The 19326-nt window shown below is 43.6% G+C and overlaps 1 protein-coding gene and 1 long non-coding RNA gene across 5 annotated transcripts in view; one reads left to right on the top strand and one right to left on the bottom strand.

The window, feature by feature from the left end:
- The window catches only part of MAPRE2 (microtubule associated protein RP/EB family member 2), a 161408-nt gene that overhangs the window by 13237 nt on the left and 128845 nt on the right, over positions 1 to 19326 (bottom strand). The gene's annotated exons all lie outside the window — the stretch shown is intronic.
- The window catches only part of LOC121033017 (uncharacterized), a 7093-nt gene continuing 2566 nt past the window's right edge, over positions 14800 to 19326 (top strand). The window contains exon 1 of the long non-coding RNA XR_005791652.1: positions 14800 to 15651. This is a non-coding gene — a long non-coding RNA (uncharacterized LOC121033017). The remainder of the gene's footprint in view (positions 15652 to 19326) is intronic.

Here is a 19326-nt window from a genome sequence, read left to right on the forward strand (position 1 = left end):
TTCAGAGCAAGTGTAGGTTTTTTTCTCTTTTGTTTCCTAGTTTAGCCACTGAAAGCGCCTGGGAGCAATGACATCTCCATAGCAGCGTGTGTTCCAGGTGCCTACGTCCTGGTGTCTAAGTTTTATTCTGCAGTAAGAGCTTCTTGAGAGATAGCAGACTCCGTGGGTGGGGCAGGAAAGGTATGGCGTGAGCCTGGGACACCTTCTTGTGTCGCAAAGCAAGGATGTGCTCAGGACTAAGGTCAACGGGAACAGGGGCCAGTTTGAAGGTGCTTCCAGATAGCCACAGCTGGGACAGTTTTACATGTCAAAAGTGTAATGGCTCTCATGTGCTAGAACACACTGAATAAATAAAACTCCAGTCTATAATGACGGAGAAAGGAGGGAGGGAGGGTATAAAGATCTTTACAGAACACATCTAGTAAATGCAGAAGAAATGTTAGAACTTGAAAAATCATGACAATACAACAAGCATAACTGATCCAGGAAAGGCTCAATGACGGACTCTGAAACGTTAAGTGGGAAGTCTGGAGGGAAAAAGACATTCATGTGTGTCAAGATATTGGCCTAGGATTTATTTACTACAATGGAAGAAAGATACGCCTTTACAGCAGGGGCCGGAGCGGGGCGTTGTCTGGGGCTCAGCATCGTAAGTAATTAAACAGCATCACTAATGATGATAGAAGCTAGGGGAAAGAAGGTCCTTAACATCAGGTAAGAGCTCACCCACCAGAAGCTCAGCTCCTAATAGGTGATCACAATCTAGAACATGACACAGACATAGGCAATGGCTTCTGCAGCCAAAACAGAAGCAACAAGGTAGATGTGGTGATATTTACACACGTTGTGGATTAAGAAATTCAGGGTCATTACCCACGGCCCACCCAGGCCCTTTTACTCTGAACAGTCTCGACCATGTGGTAGCTCAGGCTGGTGGAGAGGCTCCTCTTATGTATTTCCATTAGCCCTATTCCCCACCACATCCCGCACACTCTTCCTCCAGAAGGCTCCGGGAACACAGGGGCCAGTGTTCATCACCTTTGCAACCCCAGTACTTAGCACCATGCTGGGCTGAACCGGTATTTAGTGAAGGTACAAATGTTGAAATGAATACATGAACAAGTAAATACAACGTGGTTATGCGGTTTGCAGTCTCAAGGTTTATCAGCACAAACAGATCAGAAACAGGCAGGGGGGTTATGAGGCCAAGTGTACTGACAGCAGTTACAAGTTTCGACTAATCTCCTAATTACAAAGTGGCAAACAGGAAGAGTTCCGGTGCCTGGAGTCATCAGTTATAAACATGAAGTCATACGCCCCCTCAGGAAGCACTGACAACATCATACCCTTTAAAATCCGTTACAAAGAAAAGAGAGAATTTTCTTCTAAAAATACAGGGAAAGGCCTAATATATTTTAAAATGAAAAATTAAATTGGGAAGGACTTAAAATATTTGACTATCTGAAGGTAAATCTTCAGGGACCTGGAAACCTGGCCCATGCAGAAGACCTTCCCAAGGATTCTAGAGAGCTGATGCTCTGCTTCACATCAAGTTGCAAGGACCCTTCATCTCTGCAGGAGCCCACAGAAAACACTCCTCGAACACCACTTCCGGCCCCACTGGCCAGGCTCTGTACAGGCCATGCCGGCAGGGTAGAGAAAACTGTGTGGATAACAACAGAGGAGGCAGGGTGAGGACATGCTGACCTGGCAAAGTGCCTCCTCTGAGGGCAGCTACCAGCCAGCCTCGCTGAGGGAGAAGCTTCTGAAAAATCAAGTTACTTCAGGCCTTTTTATCAGCAATACATCGTATTTTAATATCCATCATATCTGACAGAGAGCAGCTTCCAGAGGGAGGTTCAACACCTCTTATTTACTAAATACAGGTTTACCCGGTACCTACCATGAACCACGTCCCACTGGAGATCCCTGCTCTCCAGGAGCTCAGGGTCTTATGGAGCGACAGCTGTGGACAAAGGCCCGGGCACGGCCACACTCACCGTACCCAGGGACAAGGCAGTGTTCCCGACCACATGACCACAAAGCATGATTCATGCTGCGACCCCCTCGCCTCAAACACTCCTCTTCCCCTCTGAGGGACTAAGTGTAGCGCCCTGCAGATATCCGCCTGGACGATGCCGCTCCGGGAGGCCGCAGCACCTGTCCCTTGTAACCGCACAGCCGTTTGTGCCTATTCTCCCATTCCAGTCTACAGGTAGGGGTTGCATCTCTTTTACCATTTAATGTTCCCAAGGCCAAGCTCCGTGCCTGACCCAGAGGCCACGCTCAATAGACGTTTTTATCAATAACGTTAAAACCACTCCAAGGAGAGGTATCTATCCGGGTCAACAAACCGGGGAGAGCTCAAGGGGCTGAGGCCAACGTCCAAGTCACTGGCAATACGTGAAGGAGACCAAACAAAACATCATCAAGTTCCCCCAGAGAGCTCCTACTTGGTTTTCAGATCCTCTTCTGTTATCACCTGGGCCCTTCTAGATGGAACCAGGACAAAGCTCACGTAGGGAAATCGAGTCAGTAAGCATTTAAGTCTGAGTAGGCAGGGGCAAGCTAGTTTGTACCGTGCCGTCCAAGTCAACGCCATGTTCATTACCTCTTCTGAAGCAAACAGCGCCCCGCAGAAGGGGCTTCCCTAGAGTGCGTGACCCACCCTGGGCACTTCTCCCTAAGCAGGGCTGCGGCTAGGATGTGGCTCGTTGCAACAGCTGACCTACGTTCATCAGACACTCATTCTCACACCCTGCCCTATCCAGCCCCACGTAAACTTTAAAAGAAAAACACAGAAGGAATAGAAACCTGACTGCTTGTAAAAGCCACTACTAATTATATTTTTAGGACATCATCAAATGCAGCTTGAGAAAAAACCTGAAATGAAGCAAAAGTGGAAGGGTCGTGGGCAAGCCAAAGCCCTCTGCGAGATCAAGTTATCAGGAAGAGAACTATGAATAAGCAGAGGAAGCTCGCTGGGGAGGAACAGGGGGCCACAGGAGACCCTACGTGGCTCCCGGGGGACAGGCCGGAGCTGCTGCAGTGACTGATGCTGCAGTGGCAGGTACGGCTTCTTTCCCCTGTCTCATGGATTCTGTCCAGGTTGGCTGGGGTGCACAGTCCCCATCTTTCACCTGGTACACATGCATGCAGCTTGTGGCTCTCTCAAGATGACAGAGATGAAAACCATGGAATCGCCTCCACCCCGCCCCGGACAGTCCCTCACAGGCTGGAGAAAGGAATGGAAAATACATTTGAAAGACTGAGTTAACAGAGGAAGTAATTAGTATTTGAAATTTAAAATCAGGGGTTTTGAAATTGTGATTAAATTGTTTGGAAAGAAACTGATAACAAAGGGAAATAAATGTCTAATGAATAAGGTGTGAGAGGGCAGTGCTAGTCAACTGTGCTTTTATTTTTAAATGTTTATTTTGAGTGCACGTGCATGCACTCAAGAGAGAGGGGGAGAGAGAGAATCCGAAACAGGGTCTGTGCTGTCAGCACAGAGCCTGACGTGGGGCTTGATCCTGGGAACCATGAGATCGCGACCTGAGCCCAAATCAAGAGTCGGACGCCTGATGGACTGAGTCACCCAAGTGTCCCGTCAACTGTGCATTGACACTGCTTCTAAGGGATGAAGAAATTAAAGAACAGGAAGGCCGTACAGAAGATCTTAGTATCGTCAGAGGTTTAAAGTTTTAAAACCTAGACAATTCAGCATTAAACTAAAAGCTCATTTTTCGAAAGAAAATAAAGTGAGCTCTTTAAATCATAACAAGCTATAATCTGATGTGGAAGTAATCTACCCCTCACAGCTATTTCTCACATTGAGAAATACTAAATAGTAAAATTCATAAAAGTAAAAATGAAGGCTTTTGTTCATTCTATTTAATGATTTCATGGTTTACTTTTTAGAACAGTAAACGATATCCTAAGGTATATGACACCCATTAGACTGTTAAGAACTGTATTTTTGTTTATTTGCTCTGAAAGTCTTGCTGTCTCCTTTCAAGCAAACATACTCCAAAGTGTACCCAGCTTCTGGGGTGCCAGATATTATTCTGCCATTTACCTGGGCTGCTAGAATAAGGATGTTATTAGAAAATTGTAATTATCAATATCAGCAAATTTAACATTGATCTATTACTTTTATGTAAGTTACCATGTAGATTCCAATTTTGTGAAATGACCCAATAATGTCCCGGATAGCATCTATCCCGGCTTCAGATATCGGGGTCCTCAGTAGCTGCCTTCCTGCTTCCTAAGAACGCACCCAGGGCCACGGTGACTTCACTTCTGTGCCTTCCCATGCTTCTGTGCTCAGTGATGCTTACATGAAAAACATTTACATAAGGGCTTTTAAAGAGAGTACAGCTCCTTCAGCTATACGGCAGATATTTTTTTTTTTCCTCGCAGCTATCAACCATTCCAAAAATTTTTTTGAAGCTGTATTTGATGTCCTGAAAACATAATTAGTGGTAGTCCTGTTTTACAAGAATTTTTTTTCCCTCAAGCTTTTCTCTCTCTCCCTAATTTTCCCTTTCAAAATAAAAAGGAGTTTCAGAAGCAGAGAAAAATAGACATAAATTCTGTACAAGTCCCTGTAATTCTCTGACTTTACTCACTGGATATGGACGTGATTTACAATGCTAGTCTTTGAGCAGTTGTGTCTTAATTAATGCCTTTAGGATTTGGTGTATAAATATGATTCTAAGACATTTTAACCATAGTTGTAAAAAAACAAAGAGTAGCCTTATTCACTGTCTTAGTGAAGCCACAGCATCACTGTGTCTAATGTCAATAATTAGTAGCTTAGTGTTTATGGAAAATGCTACATTTGGGCCATATGAGGCCCAATGAATTCATAACGATAAAGCAAAGAAAAGCATTGTACTCGGCTTTATCCTTCATGGCCGGAGCTCTGATGGAATTTAAACATTCTTCTCACTTAATCTGCTGTATTCCTTCTGCCAAAGTCATAAACAGAGGAGCTAAAAATATGACATTAAAACTGTTGACAAGAACCACAGAGACATTAAAAACATGTGCACGCGTGCATACACGCTCAGGAGGCAATTGACCTTCTGGTCATCCCCAGCTTCTTCCCTAATTTGAGAGCATATTCCCCTCCACCCCCGGGTCCTTTTCACTCAGTTAAAAACCCCACAGAGGTGGGGGCTGGGGAGTAGGTGAAATAGGTGAAGGTGGTCAAAAGGTAGAAACTTCCAGTTATACACAATGAGATACCAAATCACACCTGTCAGAATGGCTAAAATTAACTCAGGAAACAACAGATGTCGGCGAAGATGCAGAGAAAAGGAACCTTTCGCACTGTTGGTGGGAATGCAAACTGGTGCAGCAGCTCTGGAAAACAGTATGGAGGTTCCTTGGAAAGTTAAAAATGGAACTAACCTACAACCCGGCAACTGCACTACTGGGTACTTATCTCCAGGATACAAAAATGCGGATTTGAAGGGGCACAGGCACTCCAATGTTTATTTTTATTTCTGTTTATTTGTTTTTTTAAGTTTGTTTATTTTGAAAGAGACAGAGATAGCGCAAGTGGGGCAGGGGCAGAGAGAAAGACAGGGAGAGAGAGAGAGAGACAGAGAGGGAGGGAGGGAGGGAGAGAATTGCCAAGCAGGCTCCACACTGTCAGCATAGAGCCCCATGCAGGGCTCAAACTCACAAACTGTGAGATCAGGACTTGAGCGGAAGCCAAGAGTTGCACGCTTACTGACTGAGCCACCCAGGCACCCCTCACCCCAATGTTTATAGCAACACTATCAACAATAGCCAAATTATGGAAAGAGTTCAAGTGTCCATTGACCGATGAATGGATCAAGATATGGTGTACATATACAATGGAATATTACTCAGCAGTCAAAAAGAATGAAACCTTGCCATTTGCAACAATGTGGATGGAACTAGAGTGTATTTGGCTAAGCTAAATAAGTCAGTCAGAGAAAACAAATATCATATGATTTCACTCATATATGGAATTTAAGAAAACACCTGAACACAAGAAGGGAAGGAAAAATAAGATAAAAACAGGGAGGCAAACCATAAGAGACTCTTAAATACAGAGAACGAACTGAGGATTGCTGGAGGGGAGGTAGATGGGAAGATGGGCTCAATGGGCAATGGGCATTAAGGAGGGCACTTGTTGGGATGAGCACTGCGTGTTATATGCCAGTGATAAGTCACTACATTCTACTCCTGAAACCAATAGTACACTATATGTTAACTAATTTGAATCTAAGTAATACAAAAAAAACTTCCCGTTACAAAGTAAGTCTGAGGAACTCATGTACAGCAAGGTGGTTATATGGAACACTGTATGTTTGAGAGTTGCAAAGAGAGTAGATCTTAAAAGTTCTTATCACAAAAAAAATATTCTAATCATACAGTGACAGATGTTAATCTAGACTTATTGTCGTGATCATTTTGCAATATATACAAATATTCAATCATGTTTATGCCTGAAATGATTATGCTGTATGTCAATTATGCCGTATGTCAAAAGCAAAACCCCACAGACCTGAAACATGACAGAAGATGCACTGTACCTACATTGATTGGTTATTTGTGGATGACCTGCCATCACTTCCTTATCCTTTTTACCTTGGTCAACAGATTTTATTTTTTAACTGGGAACGGGAATGAACTTGGTTAAAATAAAAGTAAATAAAGCCACTGCTGGGGATAGAGTATAGGGCTGGAGTGACGAGAGGATGGAGCTCCCACAGCAAGAGGGTTTCCTGAGTGCCGAAACGGACACTGGAGTGGCCACACTGCAATATGACCGACTGCGCCCCCACCCTTCTCACGGCTTTGGGGTCTGACCCTTTTCTTGGAAAATGGCTCCACGCCTCCCCTTTGTAGGCTCCTAATGAGTTCTCTGAGGGCAAAACAAAGGAAAGCGCCTCTGCGGCCAGAGTCCAGTCCACGTGGAACATCAACGGGGGCTCCAGGATGCTCTGATTCAGCAGGTTATTAAGAGGCTGGTTCGTATATTCTGAAATTACTAGTTCACGGCCCTTTAGGGCTTCTGTCACCAGTGCAGCCCGCGGCCAAGTGTGGCTCTTCCTTCTCGCCACTTCAGGGTCAGCTTGTAAAAGTGGGCAGCCCCTTTTCTGAGCACCTTGGAGCCTAGCAGAAAGCACACCAGCCGTGTGGGCACGGGGATCGGGTATGGAAGTGGTAATCCTTCTGGCTTGCCCTTAGGGAGGCAGTGGCTGAGCTTGGGGGCCCGGTCGCCAGGTGGCCTTCACGGCAGTCCGGGTGCTGCTACCTGGACCCCTGGATGCGAAAGACCGCAAAAGTAGTGCCTGTTTCCCACAGTCGGGAAGAGCACAGGACAGGTCCTTAAGAGCCTGGCGCATGGTAGGTGCTCGATAAATGTGAGCTCACATTAGTAGTGCTGTTACTCAGCGAATATGATCCGACCAATGATGAAGTACACAGGTTTCCCAGTTCCAGACACTAGCAAGATAAAAACTAAACCACTAAAGTAGTAAGAACATCAGACTCTCTTTCAAGAAATCTCTATAAAAATTTTAACCCATAAACCACCAGTGGGCACCAAGGCCTCGGTTCTCCAGTTCCATTCACCCTCTATCTTGAAAATCAGCAAGCTGGAGTCTCTGTGCCCCTTCTTTTTTATTTATTTATTTATTTATTTATTTATTTATTTATTTATTTAAAAAAATTTTTTTTTCAACGTTTATTTTTGGGACAGAGAGAGACAGAGCATGAATGGGCAAGGGGCAGAGAGAGAGGGAGACACAGAATCGGAAACAGGCTCCAGGCTCTGAGCCATCAGCCCAGAGCCCGACGCGGGGCTCGAACTCACGGACCGCGAGATCGTGACCTGGCTGAAGTCGGACGCTTAACCGACTGCGCCACCCAGGCGCCCCTCTGTGCCCCTTCTTAAATAACCCTGACTCCTTCATTCAAGCAGCCAACATTTACTGACCTCCTACTGTGTACCTGGCAAGCTATAGGCAGTTGGGATAAATCAATGAATGAAACATAGAAAATGCCTTTGTGGAATTTACATTCTAACAGCAGAAATGAGATAATAAACATCATGATACATTAGTAAGTGCCATAATAAACCGGCAAGCAAATGCTATGGAGAAGAGACCGGCAGAGCAGGGCGAGGGTGAGCAGCCTCTGCAGTAGCAGCTCCGGGTGTCTGAGTGCCCAGCACGTGTCTTTCTCCAGTCTCAGCTCTGCAGACCCAGGAGCCTCCCATGGGCCTCACTAGACCCAGGTTCCCTCAGAAGGACAGGGGTCAAGATCACGGAGCCCTCTTGATGCGAGTGCTGCCGCAGGCTAGCAGAGACATGAGGCGAGACGTACGCCAGGCCCATGTGGCAGTCACCCTGACCCGCAAGTCCTGTTCCTCACAGAAGCCTATGTCTCTTGTGACAGCTCCAGAGGCATAACCTTCCAGAATCCCTGAAAGAGACTTGCCAGGTGCAGGAGGAACCCTTACTTCCAGGCCTAAGAAAGTCAGATTGGAACAGAGGCCTGAGAGGGGTGAAGCTGGTGCCCTGAACAGCCCAGGAGCAGAGCACTCCAGGCAACGGCAAGGCCTGATGCCCACACGAAGGCCCTACCTCATCTGGGGCAGGGGCCAGGTGGAGTGCTGCCGCAGAGCAAGCCTGGGCCAGTGCAGGAGGGGGCAGATTGTCGGGACTCAGAGGCCGCAGTCAGGAGGTGGGCTTTCGTTCTAAGGGGAAAGGGAAGCCGCGGCAGGGTCCCGAGCTGAGGAGTGACATGGTCTGACTGCTGTGTGGAGAATGGGCTGCAGGAGGGTGAGGGCAGAGGCAGAGTGGCCAGAGAGGAGGCCACTGCCGTGATTTTCCTGGTATGAGTAGTGAGTGCTCAAGACGAGTTTCCTTTAAGGTAAATCATTTACAATGCGCCAGTTCAGAAAGCCCCATCATGTACCCTACAAAATAGGCACCAAACGTCTGGCTGTTTTATACGGCTTCCATTTTGTAATGTTAACAGCAACCTAAAAAACATTTTGTGATCAATAGCATCTGCTATTGACTCTGAGAGGAAGGCTGAAGAACAGTAGGCGGTGACAAGGGCTATGAGTCAGCGTGTGTCCCTCCCAATTCACTCCTCAGGGTCATTACACAGTGTGATAACTGGTTCTGCCCTGGGAGCAAGCCAGGGAACTACACTCAGAGTGAGAGGCCTGGGATGGCGTGGCTGCCTCTGCACCCAGAGCCTCAGAGCCTGAAGGCTCCCCTTCCCCGGCCAGGGGTCACAAAGCCTGCCCCCGCGGTGGCCAAGAGGACCTGAGCTTGGCTGGCCAGCACGAGCACTCAGAAAACTGAATTACTTCTGCCCTGGTTACTGTCCCTGCTGGAGATGATGTGCTTATTTTTAGCCATCATGTGATTCTCCAGTATTTTCCAGGCTCTGCCTGAGTCACTATGGTTTCTGAGAATTTTTCATAGTGGGAAAAAACGCACAGAACTTCTCCTCTTAGAATGGCTCAAGTATTAAAATAGCTAACTTTTGAATAGTTGTTTGAATGTGGCGTGTATTTCCTTATGATAAACCGACTCCTCTCACATCTTGGTAGGTAATTAAGGGTGCTCTGAAACACATTAGGTGCCGAGCAATCACTGTCTTAGTTCAAATTCTCGTTTTTAACTTGTCCTCAGGGCAACTTCTCTCTAGAAATGGCAAGGATCCCTCACTCCCATGAAAACAATACACACCAGAATCCCAACAAGTTAGAGAGGCGCCCCCTTGCCTGTTTACTGCAGGAGGAAGAAAAGCTAGTGGGTGAAACAGCCCGACAAACCTAGCCAGACCATCAAGAGTTAAAACACACAGGCATCACCATGACACCGCGGCATCACTGTACTCCTGGCATACAGCAGCCCTTCAAGCCAAAAGTCTTCAAATTAAGATGGCTATTGCGTAGGAACACGAGCACTCAATACTTCATGATGGACAGATACAGTCCTGACTCCACTGTTAAGACCAGTATTTTAGGTTATTTTTCTGGTGGTGGCAAGTTGACTGTGCTCCATCAACACGATCTTCCCCAGACTCTCTTGCAAACAGAGAGATGTGGTCTGAGGCCACAGAGCTGGAGCTCAGGGAGGCGAGAACCAGAGCTGAGCCTCATATGAATCTTTTACTACAACTGGCTCCTGGCTCCAGCTTCTCTGCTTTCACCAACCAACCACCAAGCCAGAAAAATGTGCATCGTATATCCTTGGCCAACCTCGTCTCCTACATGGTTTGTTGGAACAGCTTCTTAGCTAGTCTTCTGGACTGTAACTGTGCCACCCGCCATGTATTTTCTATACCAAACAGCAAACTTGTGCTTAAAACCTTTCAGTGACTCCCAACTGTTCCCTTTAAAGCATAAACCTCTGTGACCAACAGAACCTATGGTGACCTCCTCTCCCCAATAATCTTCACCTCCTGGTATTCTAATCTTTGTATAGTCCCTTCCTCTAGAGTATGGGTGCAGCCTGTGCCTTGCTTCTAAGCAACAGAATATGACAAAGGTGATGGGAGGTCGCTCTCATGATTACGGTACTCTACAGAACTCTGTTTGGCTAGCATACACACCAGAGAGAATCCTATGGGTCTAGAAGCAGCAAGATGCCACGTAAGCACCCATGCTGGAAAAGCCCATGTGGCAAGGAAGCGCAGGTGGCCTCTGGGAACTGAGAGCAGCTGCCACCAGGAGACTGAAACCTCAGTTCTGCAGCGTCAAGGAAACTGTCACAACCTGAGAGCTCTCCCCAGTTAAGCCTCTGATTAGACCACAGCCCCAGAAGATACCTGGATTGCTGCCCGGTGGGACCCTAGAACACAGAACACAGCTAGGCTCGACCTGGACTTCAGAAGGTGTAAGACAATAGATGTGTGTTGTTTTAAGCTGCTAAGTTTGTAGTAGTTGTTTTGCAGCAACACAGTCTGAGTATCACCTCTCCACTCATTATACAAGGGCCCCACTCACCTCTGCAGCTTTACTTCGCAATATCCACGCAGAATAACACACACTTTACCAAATACAGCATATTCTCTCTTGACATCGATATTCTACTCTTTCTGTTTGCAGTGCTCTTGTCCATACTCTTAACCTGGCTAACTTCTACTCATTCAGTGACTCGTCGTCAAAACCCCCATTTCCCCCAAAAAGCCTTTCTAGAATCCACAAGACCAGCTCTGATGGTCTTCCTACACACCCTGATAGCACAGACCTCACTTTGTTGTTATTGTCTATTTATTACCAGGTTTTCATCACAAGACTGTAACTTCCCCGAATCATGATGTGTTTCCAGAACTTCTTATGGTGCCCTGACAAATATGTGTTGAGAGACTGAGCGAAAATCCAAGCAAAGCTTTCATAAAAAGAGCAACGACTCCAGCAAACAGGAGCTGTTTAAGAAGGTTTTTTTCCTGAGCCATTGTGTAGTACACCATATACTATTTCCGCAGCTACAGTACAAGGGGCTCCTCAGGTGATAGAGAGGACTGGAGAGGATGCCGAAAATAGTCATACACGTGGGCTTCAGTGCTGCATCTTCCTGGATCCAAATGGACATGCTGTGATTCAATTTAAATCAATTCAACAAATTCTAAATGAAATTCTTCAAAGTAAACAATGTTTCTCTTCCTGCCCAACATACCAAGTGACAAAGAATGGCACCAATAAGGAAAACAGACCTCGTTCTGCCATCTTGGAACCTGTGGAGGCCTGCTGGGAGCAGGACTCCTAAAATGACAAGTATGTCTGGAAGGCTGTGGTCCAAGGCCATTTTTGCTGGAGAAAGCGGGGTCTCCAGAACCAGAGACAGCACAGAGCTCTTCTTAAAATTCAAGACGTTTATGCTTGAGATGAAACAGAACTGTATCTAGGCAAGAGATGTGCTTATGTGTAGAAAGCAAAGAAGAGCACAGTGACTCCTGGTGGCAAACTGAACAAAACCAGAGTAATCTGGGGAAAAGTAACTCGTGCTCATGGAAACAGTGCCGTGGTTCATGCCAAATTCCAAAGCAACCTTAGTGCTAAAGCCATTGGCCACAGAATCCATGTGATACTGTGCCCTTCAAGGATTTAAACTCACTGTAAAGTAAATAAAAGTGTACCTTTGCTCTCTTACGGGGGGCAGGGAGGGAGGAAGAAAAAAAGAAAAATAGGTCCATGGGTGACCTGTGATACTCTGTTTACGGAAATGGAGAATAAATGCTAAATCATTGCCTCTGAGACCTCCTAAGTTTTGTCGTGAGGCAGAGAAGCCAGATGCCAAGTTATTATTCCAACAGAGAGAAAAGCGATGATGGGGGTAACACGTGGGATTTAGCACAAAACCAATGAGTATTTCAACATACCCAGGGAGCAGTGAAAATGACCCAATACCAGTTATGAAAGGAATCAATGCTGTTTAAAAGAGGCCTTGATGCTTTACTTCCCAGTGCAGGTGGGACAATAATGGAGGCCATTGGTCCTCTCCTGCAAGGCCGTGAGTGAAGGAACAGAGCCCAAGAGGCCAAAATACATGTCAGTTGTGTCTGAAGGGCTTACTCTTCCCTTTGAAATCACCTAGACCATCCATTCAGAGAATGAGGTCAATCCAAGGGTTAAGAAATCAGAGATGAGGAATCCCGCTAATCCAGGACCCAGTATCCCAGGCTTCACGTACATGTCTGCTTCCAGGCTGCAAAGAGGCCTGGAACAAGTGACTCAAGGTTTCCTGCTTTTACAAACCTGTACAAAAGACGGCAACTCTCACCCAGAACCTGCTGCAAGGATGAATGAGAATGTTTTTAAACTTGAAAAAGCGGCTGCTAGTTTTAAAAATAAAAATGGAGTTCATTCAAATGCAACAGCATGTGCTCTGGTTCCAGCCTTTATGCCACTGCAGAGACTTTCATTTCCTCCACACACTATGCAATTTGAATCTGGTTTGTGAAAATGTACTGTGGTTCAGCATAGTGTAAGGAGAAGATCAGAACATAAAACAAGACCACATCCATAATATTTCAGAGGCAATATCATGGTTTAAAGAGTAGGCTTTGGAATCACAAGGTCAGGCTTCAAACTCTGGGCCCCCTATTTCTTTTTTTTTTTTTTTTAATTTTTATTTAAAAAAACTTTTTTTTTTAACATTTATTTGTTTTTGGGGGGGGGCGGGAGAGAGAGAGAGAGAGAGAGACAGAGCATGAGTTGGGGAGGGGCAGAGAGAGAGGGAGACACAGAGTCCGAAGCAGGCTCCAGTCTCTGAGCTGTCAGCACAAAGCCTGATGCGGGGCTCGAACTCACAGACTGTGAGATCATGACCTAAGCTGAAGTCGGATGCTTAACCGACTAAGCCACCCAGGCGCCCCTGGGCGCCCTATTTCTAGTGTATGACCCTGGAAAGTTACTGAACCTCTCTGTGCCTCAGTTTCCCTACCTCTACAACAGGGGTTATGGTTGTAGGTTTTGATCTCTAAGCTTTCAAATATTCTAGTTTTACAGAAAACTAGGTCAGGGTTTGATTCCAAAAAGCCAAAATAACTAAAAGTTGTAAACTGAATTAGTAAATCCTTTATCAAAGATGCAGTCTCAGGAAGCAAGTACATTGGATGGCCATGAAAAATGCATGGCTGTTCCTCGGATGAAGGCCCTCAGCCTTGTCCACAGATACTGCCAGAAGATTCCTATCCAAAGCTCCTGAATTCTTCATGTCTCTGTTCCTCACTGTGCTCTCAATATTCCAAACTCACAGATATTCAGTATCCTGGCAAGGCAGAGCACTGCTCATATTATATTGCTGTGGTTTTATCATTACAGGTTGAGAAATACAGTTGTAACTATTGTTTGAGGAGAAAAGTATCCTAATGCCCTGTGGTATATCTTATACATCTTACATAAGACAGATGTATAACTGGAGGAACAAAACTACCAACAGCCTTCTCCTTCCCATGAGCAGCCATTACCTGCTTTGCAGCTTAGCAGTGGGATGGTTTCTTAATATGAGGAGGTCAAGGGGATGCAATGCTGATAAGGGGCAGGGACTGAGTGAAAGATACATCGTTCATATAATAACCGCTAGCATTTGCTTGAAGACAATTCTTGCTAATTATGGGACTCGTAAGAAAAATGCACCTCTTCCTTGTTTTGAGTTGACATTACATGATCTCTTAAAATGAATATTTGATCCTTGAAGAAGTAAGCAGGTATATGGAGGTATAGTTTGTGGTTAGGTGACTGAGGCCTCTGAGAACAGTTAACAGCAGGAGCATACCGGGAAGGTGCAGAGAATAAATAGGCATGACTCATCCTGATGCGGAGACCACAAAGGGCCAAGGAGGATGCCTGTGCATACCCTACGGCTCTGAGAAGTCAAATGCTATCAAGGACTGGTCTGGTCTAAAGAACAGACAAGGGAAAATGCATTTCTTGGAATAAATAATGGCTTTGGGGTGAGAGCAACATTTGTGTTTAAAGGGCAGACTGTTCTCAAAAGGTAAATGAACACATATGTTTTGGCAGTAGTAAGGAAATGGAAGTCCTGCATGAAGGCACAGGCCTCACACCAAGGTCAGGACCCTCTGAGTGAAATTTCACTTCGTGGGTACTTTTTACATGGACTCTAATTGAGTCCCTGTTAAATTAAAAACATCAGAACACTTTGGAGCAATACACCAAAAGCTTCCATGTCCACAACAGAACATTACAATGTCTACGATATAATCCAAAATTATTCAACATACAAAGATCCAGGAAAATGTGACACGTTCTCAAAATCAACAGATGCCAATGGTGAGGCGATCAGATGGTAGCATCAGCAGACAGGAGCTTTAAAGCAGCTATCAGAACCATGCCCAGGGAAGTGAAGGATGTTCACAATAAATGAAAGGTAGGCAGTACCAATAGAGACAGAAAAAAAGGGAATTAATAACTGAAAACATACAAGGGTTGAAATTTTAAAAATGCTCAATAGAAGGGAAATGACAGAGGACAAAGAGGGTTAACCTGAAGACGTATTAATAGAAACCATCTAATCTAAAGAAGAGAGAGCGTGCTGAGAAAAAGGTGAACAGAGCCTCAGAAACCCGTGGGAGAATTTCAAAAGCTCTAACATATGGATAAATGTGTCCCAGAAGGACAGAGAGAATGGAGCTGAAAAATGGCTGAAAGTCTCCCAAATATGGTAAAAGACATAAACTCAACAGATTTAAAGTAGCTTAATGAACTCCAGAACAAGAGAAATTCAAAGAGAACCATGATTAGGCACATCCCAGTCCCACTAACTGAAAACCAAAGATAAAGAAACTCTTGACTGCACCCAGAGAGGAAAAACATGTTGCACATGGGGAAGAACGATTAGAACAAGCAAGCCCTTCTCATCTCTGGAGGCCATGGACACTGAAACGACATTTTTAAAGCACATAAAGGTGGAATTCAGGTGGAATTCTTTATCTATGGAAATTTTTGATCGTGAAAAAAAGACATTTACAGAAGAAGGAAACTGGAAGAACTTGTTGCCAATGGACCTGCTCTGTAAGAAATGCTAAAGCAAGTTCTTCAGTATGAAGAGAAATGAAATCAGTAGGGAACTCAGAGCTTCAGGGATGAATGAAGGCGACTGGAAATGGTAAAAGGTAGGAAGGGGGGGAAAACCCACTCTTTTTTCTCTCAATTTCTTTTAAACACACACGATCGCCTAAAGCAGCACTGCCTCCTAGAAATATGTTAATCAGTCAATTAAAAAATTTTTAAGATGTGAAATGTAAGGTATGCAAAAATACACATAATAAATACAGATTATGATTTCTACATGTAATTAATAAAATTATTAGAGATTTTGCATTCATTTTTTTCCATACTAAGTCTTCTACATCCAGCATGCATTTCATACACACAGCACATTTCAGTGCAGAATAAGCACATTTCGCGTGCTCAAAAGCCACTTACGAAAACAGTGTTGGTCTAAAACAAAAGTTGTAACATTGTCCTGGGGGATTTATAATGTATGTGGACGTAGCACATGTGACAAGTGTAATAGTCATACAAACTATATGGGACAAACAAAAGTGGGAGGAAGGGTTGCCAGGGTTCCGCATTTTACATGAAGAGAAAATACAATTTTTAAGTACACTGTGAAAGTATATATATTGTAATTCTTAGAGCAACCACTGAAAAAATTAATGCAAAGAGATATAGTTAGAAAGGCAATCAAGTAAGTTGGAATATACAATATCTGAAAAATCCAGAATATGGATATGGCAACTAAAGTGCAAGCAACCAAAAACACAAGTGGGACTACACTGAAGTAAAATGCTCCTGCACAGCAAAAGAAACCATCAACAAAGTTAAAAGACAACCTAGAGAATGGGAGAAATATTTGCAAACCATATATCTGATGAGAGATTAATATCCAAAATACATAAAGAACTCCTACAGCACAAGAGCAAAAAAACCCAAATAACTCAACTCAAATAACAATTAAAAAAAATGGACAAAACATACAGAGGACAGATACCTTACGTTTTCACTCTTATGTGGATCCTGAGAAACGTAACAGAAGACCATGGGGGAGGGGAAGGGAAAAAAAAAGGTTAGAGAGGGAGGGAGCCAAAACATAAGAGACTTAAAAACTGAGAACAAACTGAGGGTTGATAGGGGGTGGGAGGGAGGGGAGGGTGGGTGATGGGTACTGAGGAGGGCACCTGCTGGGATGAGCACTGGGTGTTGTACGGAAACCAATTTGACAATAAATTTCATATTTAAAAAAAAAAGTGAAAAAATGTGACAAAACACATGAATTGACATTTTTTCAAAGATATATGGAAGGCCAATAGGTATATGGGAAGATGCTCAACATCAGCATTCATTAGGGAAATGTAAATTAAAACCACAATGAGAGTGGGGCACCTGGATGGCTCAGTCAATTAAGTGTCTGACTTCGGCTCAGGTCATGATCTCACAGTTTGTGAGTTTGAGCCCCAAGTCAGGCTCTGTGCTGACAGCTCAGAGCCTGGAACCTGTTTCAGATTTTGTGTCTCCCTCTCTCTCTGCCCCTCCCCTGCTCACACTGTCTCAAAAATAAATGAGCATTAAAAAAAAAAAAACAACCACAATGAGATATCACTTCATGCCTATTAAAATGGCTATCACCAAAAAGATAAGAAATAACAAATACTGGTGTGGATGTGTGTAGTACACAAGGGCACCCCTGTGTACTATTGGTGGGAATGTAAATTGGTGCAGCCACTAAGACAACAGTAAGGAAGATCCCAAAAAATTAAAAATGGAATTACCATATGACCCACCAATTCAACTTCTGGGTATTTATCCAAAGGAAATGAAAACACTAACTCAAAAGGTATCTGCACCCCCATGTTCATAGCACTATTTACAATAGCCAAGACATGGAAATTACTTTAATGTCCAATGATGGATGTATGGATAAAGAAACTGTGGTACACGCACACAGTATTTTTAGGCCATAAAAAATGATGAAATTCTGCCATCTGCAACAACATGGAAGGAGGACCTTGAAGGGATTATGCTAAGTGAAATAAATGACACAGAAAGACAAAGATTGTATGATCTCACTTACATGTGGTCTCTTTAAAACAAACACACAAACAAATAAACTCAGTAAAAGAGATCACACTTGTGGTTACCAGAGGCAGAGAGCAGGGAGAGGTGAACTGGAAGGTAGCCAAAAGGTACAAACTTCCAGTTATCAGATAAATAAGCACCAGGGATGTAACGTATAACATGATGGTGACCGCTAACACTGATGTAGGATCTGTAGGAAAGTTAAGAGAGTAGATCCTAAGAGTTCTTATCATAAGGAGAGATTGTTTTCTTCTTTTTTTATTGTATCTATATGAGAAGATGGATGTTAGCTGAACCTATTGTGGTAATCATTTCACAATACATCTAAATCAAACTATTATGTTGTACTCATGAAACTCATAAACGATGTAAGTTATTTCCAAATAAAACTTGAAAAAATAATCATAAAAAATCCAGAAGACAACAGGAAAACAGAAAAAAAAGAGGAGATAAGCAGAAAACAAATGATAATATGGTAGACCTAAATCCAGCTAAATCAACAGTTACATTAAGTTGTAACAGACTGGAGAGTCCAACGTCCAGAGATTATGAGGATGAATAACAATGCAAGACCCAATCACATGCTTTTTATAAGCCGCACACTTTAAATATGAGCTCAAAGACGGGTAGAAGTTTAACGTATCATGGGGAAAGATATACCATGCAAGCAGTAAGCATAAGAAAGCTAGCATGGCTGTTTAGTATCAGATAAAATAGACTTCAAGACTAAGAGTTTTAACGAAGATAAAGAGGGACATCTCATAAAATACAAAGGTCAATTCATTGGAATGATTTAGCGTAACAATGTATGTATCTCACAACAGAGCCCCAATACAGGACACAAAAACTGAGAGGAAGTAAAGGGAGAAAAGACAATTCCACAATCAATGTAACACCCTCTTCACAGCAATTATTCGAACTAGACACAAACAAAACTCAGTAAAAGCATAGAGGATCTGAAAAACACTATCCACTACCTTGATCTGATATTTCTAAAACGCTACGCAACAACAACTGCAGAATACATATTCTTTTCAAATGAACAAGGTATACGGACCAAGCGAGACCATATTTTGGGCCATAAAATTAAGGTTGGAACAAGGACAAAATCACTATACACTGCCACATTTCACTGCCTCTTCTAAAAACACAGAACAGAAACTTTTTGGGAAATTAAAAGCAACTCTTTTCCCCAAAGGAGGTGACAGGCAGTGCTTACTTAGATTACAGGTGCTCAACAAATGTGTAAACACTTAAATACACCAATAAACATGAACACCCTGTTAAGATTATATGAATAGCCTTAGAGAACCCAAATTAAAGTTAATTGGGAGAGTATTTACATATTCAGTAGTTTTGGAAATACACTGTTAGGATTTATTTCTATTTACATTTAGGGATTTAAGTGTGATTGTGCAAGTACTTTATTCTGTTATACTTCTTAGGTTGCTTCCTTTTTGAAACCATTTTTCTAATATTTCTATTGATCTGATTTTAAGGCTGGAACACTCAAGTCCCTGAGGAAAAGAGAAAGCACAGCCTCAATTTCCATAGCAACTCTAAATCCATCACATTATATTTGTATATGAGAATTTGATTTAAATATATTAATATATGTGAATTTGCAATGTGTCTAAGCTGTAGTTGCCATAGGAACTGCAACTTCAAATTTCCTTTTAAGTTTAGTAAATGCTCACACTTGACAACGG

The sequence above is a fragment of the Herpailurus yagouaroundi genome, unplaced genomic scaffold (genome assembly GCF_014898765.1).
Source record: "Herpailurus yagouaroundi ecotype Mexico unplaced genomic scaffold, PumYag 142, whole genome shotgun sequence".
Taxonomy (NCBI): domain Eukaryota; kingdom Metazoa; phylum Chordata; class Mammalia; order Carnivora; family Felidae; genus Herpailurus; species Herpailurus yagouaroundi.